General features: G+C 48.2%; 1 long non-coding RNA gene across 1 annotated transcript; it reads right to left on the bottom strand.

The window, feature by feature from the left end:
• Positions 1 to 1,424: 1,424 nt before the first annotated feature.
• On the bottom strand, positions 1,425 to 7,194 carry LOC109275242 (uncharacterized). Its single transcript, XR_002084010.2, has 2 exons — positions 6,937 to 7,194; positions 1,425 to 2,920 (listed from the first exon to the last, which is right to left on the bottom strand). It is a non-coding gene; the product is annotated as an uncharacterized LOC109275242 (long non-coding RNA).
• Positions 7,195 to 10,230: the final 3,036 nt, after the last annotated feature.

Genomic DNA, 10,230 nt, shown 5'->3' with positions numbered 1-10,230 from the left:
CAAGGATGCCATACACCGTGAGGCTGTATGAGCCCCTAAATCCCTCTGTACCTCGTTTTCCTCTCAGTAAGATGGGGTTAATAATCTTGCAAGATGGTGTGCTTTAAGCGTCTTGAAAGTATGTCATAATAAGAATTTTTTCTTTAGGCATCACCACCCCATATTTGCCACCAAAAAGGACCCAGGAGTCTGATGCCTTCATGAGGCATTATCTTCATGTTCCAGTCTCTCACTGTTCTGGCTGCCCACCCCTTGGGAAGGGTGCTGGGTCGGGGCTGGGAGCGGGGGCTGATCCCCTGGCTGCAGTGGGAGTCTCGCTTTTCCAGCCCTCATCCTCAACAGCTGCCTCTGCCAAGGCCCTGGAGCTAGAAAAAGCAAGGCCATTGCCTGCGCGCAATAAATGCTTTTATTAGTCCTTTTATTAATGATGGTTGGTATTTGTCGAGAAGCTGGGACAATAGTTATTCCAGTAAGAGGATATTAAGCTCCTGCGGACAGACCCTGTATATCTAACATGCTCTGGCCCCCGCCGTCCCCAGGCACTGCTTTATTACAATGCAGCACACCCCTGGCCTCCTAGCAACTCCAAGGGAGAGGAGGGGTGGGGGAGGTAGGGATAAGCTGGCGTCATTAAACACACAGGCCTTTTCAGAGGTTACCGTAAGCCAATAGCAGGAAGCTTTTGCTTCCCCCCTGAGAGCTTAGGGAGACTGATTTTTCTTTTTTTTTTTTTTTTTTTTTTTTTTGCCACCTCTGGGCTCTGGGCTATTTTACAGCTAGAGCTGCTAGTGATGGTCGGTAAAGGAGGAAGACATCCGTGAACTGTTTGTTAAATTTGAGACCATTCCTGTTCTTTGTTTTCAGCCATTTTACATTATTTTTTTAAACAAACACAGTCCTTACTATATGCCGGCAGTGTTCTGAGTGCTTTTCAAATACTACTTTATTTAATCCCCGTCATGTCCCTCTGGGGCAGGTACTATTATTATCCCTATTTCATAGATGATGAAATTGAGGCCCAGAGAAGTTAAGTGACTTGTCCAAGGTCACACAGCTAATAAGTAACAGAGCCAGATTTGAACCCAGGCAGTCGTCTCCAGAGTCTGTGCTCTTTATCTGAAATTTTATTTTTTTAATTTTTTTATTAAAAAATGTTTTAATGTTTACTTATTTTTGAGAGAGAGAGAGAGAGAGAGAGAGAGAGACAGAGTGTGAGTGGGGGAGGGACAGAGAGAGAGGGAGACACAGAATCCAAAGCAGGGTCCAGGCTCTGAGCTGTCAGCACAGAGACCAATGGCTGGGCTCGAACCCATGAACCGTGAGATCATGACCCAAGCGAAAGTTGGACACTTAACCCACTGAGTCACCCAGGCGCCCTCTTTGTCTGAAATTTTAAAACTGAGTCTGAAAAGAACTGGGAAACCTTTCCGAAATTCATCAGCTTTATTGCATTAACAAAGGGAATTTGATACTTTCATGTAGGGGACAGTATAATAAATTATAATAACAATCCCTGGAGTCAGAGTGGCTGTGAATTGAAAGGATCAGAACTACTCCTCGGACGAATACGACAATTCTCTCTTTAGCATCCCTCATATGTGAACCTCCAGCTTTTGCCTGAATACCTCAAGTAATGGGGAATCATTACCTCATCCGGCAGACCATCCTAGCTTTGGACAATTCTCACAGTTGGGAATGAAAATTCTTCTTCAGGCCAGACTGAAATTTAGCTCCCCAATTCAGAGGACCTACTTTGTCCTTAGAGTTGGGGACAGGGAAGCTTTATCTCCTGTGTACAGGTTAGTCGTTAACATACTTGAAAAACAGCTTTCAGGCCCCCTTAAATCTTTTTCCTCTTTGGTGTTAAACTTCCTTCGTTCTTTCATGGTCCTCACTTGTTATAGTTTCCAGATTCTTTGTCTTCCTGTTTCCACTCCTCTAATGCAAGATAGTTTTTGTCAGTGTTCATCCTGGAGTGGTGTCAGAAGGGAAACACAACACGTCAGGTGTGGCCCAGCAGAGCCGAGAAGAACGGGATCATCACCTCCTTCTCTTGTTCTTGACATTTCTGATGATGCAGCCTAAACTTGCTTTAGGTTTTTTGAGAGTCACGTTGTGCCCTTGACTCCTACTGAGCTTGCAGGTCAATGTGTAGCTCTGTTAGTTCTATCTTTCAAACTCTGAAATTATATAGCTGTGCTATTTTGGGGGCACTTTTCATTGACCACTAGTAAATGTCATCTTGTTAAAGTCGATTCCTGTCGAGGTTGACTTGGAACCTTACTTCTTTACCCTATTTTTAGTGATTCCATTTTGTATCGTATGAAATTCTGATAAATAGGCTATCTCTGTTTCCATTCAGGTTATCATTCATTTTTTTTTAAAGCCGAATAGGAAATTTTCCAAGGTTGGGCTTGTGGAGAAAGAGGAGGCAAAGCTAGGGTGACGTCAAAGGGCTGTTTTCTGTTTGGATCAACATGAATGACCAGCGTGCACTTTCTGGGGAGGTGAGTGGGGTAACCAGGCAGACTCTTACAGCATCACTTCTGCGTCAGAGCCTATGATCCATGACGGGGCAGGAAGGCAAATATTGATAGCTTGGTTCATAGATCTGATTGTTTCCTACGTGTGTATCCTCTGCTGACAAGTATGGAGAGTTGAAATGGAGGATGTTATGAAGTGGAAGCAAGGCCCTTGGTGAGGAGACAGATACGACTTCCAGACCAGAAAAAGCCAGGTGATTGCTGTAAGCATCAAGACCTCCAGAAGTAAAAAGAAAAAAAAAAAAAAAAAAAAAAAGACCTTCTCAGAGCAAAAACAGAGCTAACAAAAAAAGACCTTTCGCAACACTGCATGGAGTTTGAATACATTCTTCTCAGCTCAAAAATCATTCCCTTCTGTCATTCCTTGGAGGTCACACCTAAAAGCCAAAAGAATCAGATGGAGGCCACATCATTGGGGTTCACAGCAGGGACTCTCTGCTTATGCCAAAGGGTGTTGGAAATCAATTTAATGTTTCAATCTCACTCCAGTAGCCCTTTAAAGAACCCAACCCACTCGTGCCACATGGCACAGGAGTGTATTTTTAACTCTCTTCCTAATATTCACCCAAACCATTCTCCTCCTTGCCCATCTTGATCCACTCCTTCTTCCCCACAAGCCCCCTCCCTACCCCCACTAGGAGTCTGGCATGTTGTGGCATCCCAGACACTTGAGTTGGATGTAGGGTCTGAGGTAGATTTTGGTGCTTAGAGGGTAATTGTTGGTGACTGAGGTTATGGGATTTCCAAGACAGTCATGAAGCAGAAATGGAACCAGGCTGCCAAGTCCCAGGTACGGCAAGCCTGGAAAGCTGAACTGAGAGACAGCCTGGGACTGTGAGAAGTAAGGGAGATGATTCATTTTCAGAAATACCAAATAGAAGCCGTGCTGTCTAGTTAACAGTAGGTTTACAACCTATTGGAAGAATGTACAACTCCCCCCCCCACCAAAATGGAGCCCCCAACCTTTAGACACTTCACTTCCTGGTTCTTCTTCCCCTCTCCATTTCGTGGGCTTATTTTTGCAGGATTTGCAATGAGCGTATGCAAAAGAACAAAGGGAGGAGGGACTGAAAATCCCTGGGTCACCTCAGGGAATGTACACTTGTTCCAATCAAACTACTTTTTGCCTTATATGGGCATAGACGGCTTCCAGGTACGGCTGTAACCTCTGTAGTTCTCAGCCAATGAGGAACCAGGGGAGGGACTTTCATGGTAGGAGATAAATTATCTGCTGTAACTGCCCTGAGTGTGCTTGTCCATCAGACACCTGCTCTTGCAACACATTGATTAAAGCCTCGCTTCACTGTGCTGAGTTTCCGCGTCCCTCATTTGAGTGGGCTGATGGGCTCATATCTAACAGGACCAAGTGGGAACCAATGTCTGGGGCAGAACCGAGCTGTAGACCCTGAACTAATGAGAAAGCAGGGTTTTTATGTGGCTCCTGTGGCCCAAGCAGAAGCAAGCTTCTTGGGGTTAAGTCCCAGGCTAGGGGAGAACCTCCCCAGCTCTGTGACTCCCTGCTATGCACTCCAGCCCTCACAACCACCTCAGACTCTTTCTTGCTCCTGTAATGCTCTGAGACTCTGTCTTAGTCCATTGGAGCTGCTCTAACAACACCACCATAGACTAGGTAGCTTAAGCAACCGTTACTTCTCACAGTTCTGGAGGCTGGGAAATCCAAAACCAAAGGACCAGCTGATTCAGTGTCTGGTGAGGTCCCATTTCCTGTTTTGAAGATGGCTGTCTTCTCCCTGTGTCTTCATGTGGCAGAGGGGTGAGAGAGCTCTCCAAGGTCTTTTTTCTGAGGGCACTAATCCCATTCATGAGGGCTCCATCCTCATGACCCATTCACCTTCCAAAGGCCCCACCTCCTGATACCATCATATTAGGGATTGGATTTCAACCTACAAATTAGGGGTGGGCAGGGCATGGAATTTAGTTCATAATAGACCTCTGCATCAGTTTGTTGAACTTGATGTGCATGGCGCATTCTCAATGGGGTAGGTACATCCAGCGCCCATAATTGTGGTAAGAGTTGTTCCTTGCCCCCTGCTTTAGCCCACTGGAGCCCCACTGGGTGGACCACCCTGCCTGGCCTCTCTGCTTGGCTGGTGGGCAGTGGCAGGGGTACGGGACACTTACTGGCATCAGGCACTGTGCCTAGTAAGATCTAAGTTCAAGCAGGGGGAGGCCAACCTCAAAAGGATGGAAACTACTTACCTGCACAGAGCCAACATTTCCATTAATTTAATAAACGGAGACCCTTGTTCAGTTATTAAAAAGAAGGTGAAAGCAAACGGAATCTGTTCTTTGGTCATACACATCAAGGGAGCGCACAAACAAACACCCAACCCCTACAGACTTTACCATTTGTCTTTTGGTCACACCAATCCAGTCCCTGGCAGACCATAGACCTTATTTGTTGTTATGGTTATTTGCTACTATTAGACACATTCTTCCATGCTTGTGGTCTGCTTCTTTCAGGTCCAGGTTTGTGGGCCTATGTTAATTTGCAGGGTTGAGTTATTTACACTGTATTATAATCTATCAGTTTCCTGCATTTTCCTCCTCAAGATGATCACTAATTCAAAATGAATGAAATCCCTAAATGCAGGGGGCGGGGGCAGGGGGTGGAAAGGGGACAAAGCAGGATTTGAGAGGAACTGTAGCGTTTTCTCTGTATCTTGCCTCAGTGTCCTAGACTCCAAAGGCAGGAGAAAGCAGATAGGTATTCCCACTCTCTGCTCACTGCTTCCAGCTCGGAAGCAGAGGGAAATGGGGAAGATAACACAGATAAAGACAGCAACTCCACCCAAATGACTCAAATGAAGGCACGTCTCTGAGTCTTTGTGTTTTCCTGAAACTCCAGGCCTGAACCCAGGAGAGAACTGTCCAGCTGTCTGTGCTCTAATGGGAAACGTAGAAGTCTCCAGAAAGCCTCCGACCTGCTCTCTTCTCACTCTGGCTCTGTTTCCTTCTTTGGTGAGGGTCCCTATTTGTCAGAGCAGAGGGGAATTGGGTCAGTCAGTTTTGAATCAGACAAAACAAAAATAAGTGGGCAGCCCTCCTTGGAAAGCAAAAACTGGTGGTGATTTTTTTTTTAAACCACCCCTGGCTTGCTAGGCGACACCAAGGTTATTATGGGGGGGGGGGGCAGGATTTCAGGTACATAGGGGCAAGAATGTGATCACCCAATGGGATGGCAGTGGTGGGGGTGGGGCAGGGGGGTGTTGGGTAGGAAAGTAAGGATTGGATTCAGCCTCATGGTTCCCTTCTCCCCCTACAGGTAAGAAGAGACACAGGACAGACAGCAGCAGAGCGGCACAGGGACGTGCAGGTGTGGGTGTGTGTGCAGGAATGTTCATGTACAATCCACACTGCTACAAGGAGTAGGCAGAGAAAGGTGTCCAGGAGAAGAGAAGAAACGGGGATTGAAGCTGCATAAGAAAATACTCTGGGCAATAATGTAAGAACCATATGCTGCATTCATCCACTCAATAGGTATTTATTGACTGCTGCTCTGGGCAGGGCATGTTCTAGGCTCTGAGGTTACAGCAGTAGGTGAAACCAAGCCTTTGCCTTCAGGGAGCTTATGTGCTAATGTAATGCGTGTCAGACACTGACACACATTATCTCATGTATTGATCCTGTGAGGTGATCACTATTATCCCCATTCTACAAATGATGAAACTGAGGCCAACAGAAGCTTTAAATACTTGCCAAATCTCAAGCTGAGCCAGACTTTGAACTCAGGTCCATCCAAGTCCAGAGCCCCTGCTTTAAACCCCTGGAACGTGATAGACTACCCTACTGGGGCAGCCAGAACTAAATACCCCCCGGCCCTGCCTTAGTTATTAGAACTCACTGGACAGACCAGTTTTCCTCCTTGAACCTCAGACTATCCTGTAAAAAAGAGGGGTTGCATTAGTTGATCTCTGAAATCTCTTCTAGCTCTAGAGTTCTAGTATTACGGGGAGAACATGCTATATTGGTATCTCCCCCCTTCCCACCTCCATGTACTTCTTGTGGAGATGAGCAGACGCTCAGAAGGTGTTCAAAAAGAGACAAATACCCAGAGGGAGTAATATTTCCCACACTGGGTTCCAAGGATTTCTTTCTAGGGATTCTGGAGTTTTCTGTGAGAATTTTACTTTTGTGAATCAGATTCCTTGAGGGAGAGAGAAACTCCAGAGAGAAGCAGCCCTGGGGTTGCCCTCCAGCCCTGCAGAAGAGGGAGAGAAAGGGGGTGGGAGGGAGGGTGGGGAGCAGGGCCTGCTGGAGGTCAAGTCTCAGCTAGGCCAGGCAATTGTCTTTCTTCCTGGAGGTACAGGGCTGGGGCAGTCCCCAAGTAGTTCTTTTTTTGTTTGTTTTTTAATACGTAGCAAGTCCATACCTTGCTCCGATCAGTCTCACCTGAGGCTGGGGTGGCGGAAGGCAGTGGGCCCATCTGGGACCGGAGGGACAACGCCTGGGAGGACAGGTGTGGTTCAGGCTGCACCCAGGATTCCGTGAGGATCAAGGATCCGGCTAGCATGTTTGAGGGAGGAGGGACGGGTTGCCAAATGGTAACATGTGACTGAGCAAGGTGAGCCTGGTCCCAGCTCTTCACCTTAACCCTGACTCACCTCGCCTGACCAGTCAACCGCTCTAATGTGAGCTTTGTTGACTGGGAAAGTGAGGCGGCAGGAGTCTGGCTCACCCAGTGGCTAAATGCAGCCCGGGTCCCCCTGATAAGCTTAGTCAACTTATTAAATTACACAGGAAAAATCGAGATGGAATATTAATTCTGCACACCTCTCCTCTCTGCCTGGGGAAGCTGCCTTCCTGGGTTTCACTTTTCAAAGGCTGAAACAGATACGGAGATTTCGCACTTAATTAAAGGAGAAGGGTGCTCACTTCAAGTCTTTTCAAAACCATTTTGGTTCTGAGCTTAGTGGAGCCAGTGGAGACCCAGTCACCATCTGGCATGAAAGGTGTTAATTTGGAGTCTCTGGTCAGCTCTAGACATCAGATTCAGAAACAAAGAGAATTAATTTCAGAGGCCCCTTTAGACAGCCCCTCCACCTCCAGCCTGTAATTTGAGAGCCGATGTACTGCCTTGCTAGGTATTAAAAAGTTAGGTCTGAGAGGTCACCTGCAATGCAGAACGCCAGGTGCCAGAGCTCACCCCACAGGGCAGGATTATCTTATCAGCCAGGCTGATAAAACCCAGGAAAGTCTGGCCATAAGGAACAAATATTTATAAGCCCAGCACCTTTCAGTCCCTAACAGATTAGGCACAGAATGTGAACAGGAGCACAGGGTGGGTTAGCAATCGACTGTGGACATTAAAGCCTGGTTTCTGATCAGAACCTTCCTGGGCTTGTCCCGTCTCATTAAAAAAGCATGTTGAGTGTCGAACTGTTTAGAAGGCACTTTCACATCCATCACCTCACATGAGCCTCACCACAGCCTGGTGAGACCTGTTACTAACCCTTTTTACAGTTGAGGAGACTGGGGTGCAGAGGTTAAGTGATTTGCCCATTTGCACAGCTAGCAGGTGGAACTTGAACTCAAGTCTTCTGATTCCTGATCCTGGGTGCTTTTCATGCTCCCATGGTGGCCTTGACTGGGTCTCATCTGGTCACAGGCCCTGCTCACTGGGCAGATGACGCAGACCAGAATTCTACGAAAAGGTAAAAGGAGATGAACTCCCCCATGGGGATACTCGAGGGGTGCTATAAAATAGCCGTTGCCCCCAAATACGTAATCCCTCATGGTCTCTACTGGGGCTTGGAATTCATTCCCTTGGGTCCCCAAGTCTTTTCTGTTTATTCATTCTCCCTTTGTAGAAGTGATTAAATGATTAAATGCAGATGAATTAGAATGAGAGGCCCTTGGTGTCAGAGGAGGAGTCACTGATTGGAGGGTCACTGATTTGCCCAAGTATGCAGAGGGGTGGGTGGGAAGCCCCTTCCCTCTGGGAACCCAGGTTTCTCCTCTGCCAAAGGCGAAGTCACTAGATGATCTTGGACAACCTTACTGCTTAGACCTCTCAGGGGAAATCCCCCAGGGGCGAGGAGCCCCTTATATTCCTCTTTCCAACCTTAGCCAGAGGGTGGGAGTGTCCTGGAGAAGACAACTTCTAAGCTAAGAGAAGAGGTGAGTAGCTGGAGTCAGGACCAGCCGTGCAGAGGCCTGAAGGTGAGCACAGATGTGTGTGTCTGAGTAACCACAGGCCTGACTTTAGGTTACAAGAAGGTGAGATGTGAGACTCAGAGATAAGCAGAAGCCTTGTAAAACCAAGTCAGGGAACTTGGGCTCTATCCGAAAAGCAATAGGGAGTCAGAAAAGGTCTAACGCCAGGAAGTGGCATGACAGCATTTGTGTCTCAGAATGTTGCCTCTGGTGCAAATGTGGAGAATAAATTGAAGGGAGAGCACAGGGAAAGCCAAGGCAGACAAAGGGTTCCAGGTGGACTTTCTTCTGCTTCCCCTCCCCTTTCCTCTGCCCTAGACTGGACTGCTTGTATTTGCCTGTGGTAGTAATGGCCAGCATTTATAGATAGATGCTTACTCTGCCCCAGGTGCTGTGCACGCTTTGTCTTCTTTAAGCCTCCTAATAACCCTATGAGGTAGGAAGTAAAACCACCCGTATTTTACAGATGAGAAAACTAGGCTCAGAAAGGCCAGGTGCCTTGCCCTGGGTCACACAGCTGGTAATCGTAGCAGCAGAACACAGACAGAGATGTGGCTCATTCCAAAGATCCTGCTTTTAACCACTGGATGCCCTGCCCCCTGAGGTGGCCGTCATGGCGCAGTTGGTCTGCACTCTCCAATGGCGGGATGGAGCCCTATTGGCCAGATTCCTGCAGCAGAGGAGAAGGAGAGCAGCCATAGTTGGTACAAATATGATTTGCCGTGGCTCTCCTTTGACCAACCTGCAGGTTGTTTCTGGAGGGGGTGCGAGGTCTCTGGGAGTGTTGGGGCTCCCAAGGCTAGTTCACCTTGGCCTTTGGAGGAGAAACAGAGCTGAGGATGGGTCAGGCTCTGGTGCTAGTGACCCTGCCCTTCATCCCCCTTTCATATGAAGGGGTCTCCTCTCAGAAGCCTTGGGGCTTCTGTGTCATTTCCCAGTCCAGAGGGGAGCCAAGAAGTCACGCTTCACAGAGGCTGGAGAACACAGAGGGAGAATGGCCACCATCTCTTTCACATGCTGCCTCTTCCTAAAGGAGGAGCAGGACTCAATGTCTGGGTCAGGGAGGCCTGAGGGGTCTCCTGAGGTGGTTAGAACGGAGCAGTGCTCCCAAAGGCTGGGCTGGAGAAGAAGGTCAGACTGTCACCTCTGAGCCCTCAAATGGAGCAGTAAAATTCACCCACTTCTGGCCAGTGGTGAGGAGCAGGGAGGCTGCTTACTGAGGGCTTGAAGTGCAGGCTTCTGAGCCAGACCCACCACGAGGAGCCGGGCAGCCTTGGAATAATCCCTCCTCCACTCCCTGCACCTCAATTTTCCCCCTGGATGAGGTATAGCCTGCACCCACCTTTTCCCCAGCTCTGGAGTCTGAGTATCCAGGGCCTGGATGAGGCCGTGGTCCAGGCTGGCTGGCTTCACAGCCATCTCCAGCCGTCAGGGTCCATCCTCTCTCAGGGCCATTCTGGAGCCAGGCTGGACAACAGGCGGCCCCTGGGGCCTTCCACAGCCTGGGGAA

The sequence above is a fragment of the Panthera pardus genome, unplaced genomic scaffold, assembly GCF_024362965.1.
Source record: "Panthera pardus isolate Hobbes unplaced genomic scaffold, ASM2436296v1 HiC_scaffold_16, whole genome shotgun sequence".
NCBI lineage: Eukaryota > Metazoa > Chordata > Mammalia > Carnivora > Felidae > Panthera > Panthera pardus.
This window is presented reverse-complemented; position numbering and strand designations above follow the sequence as displayed.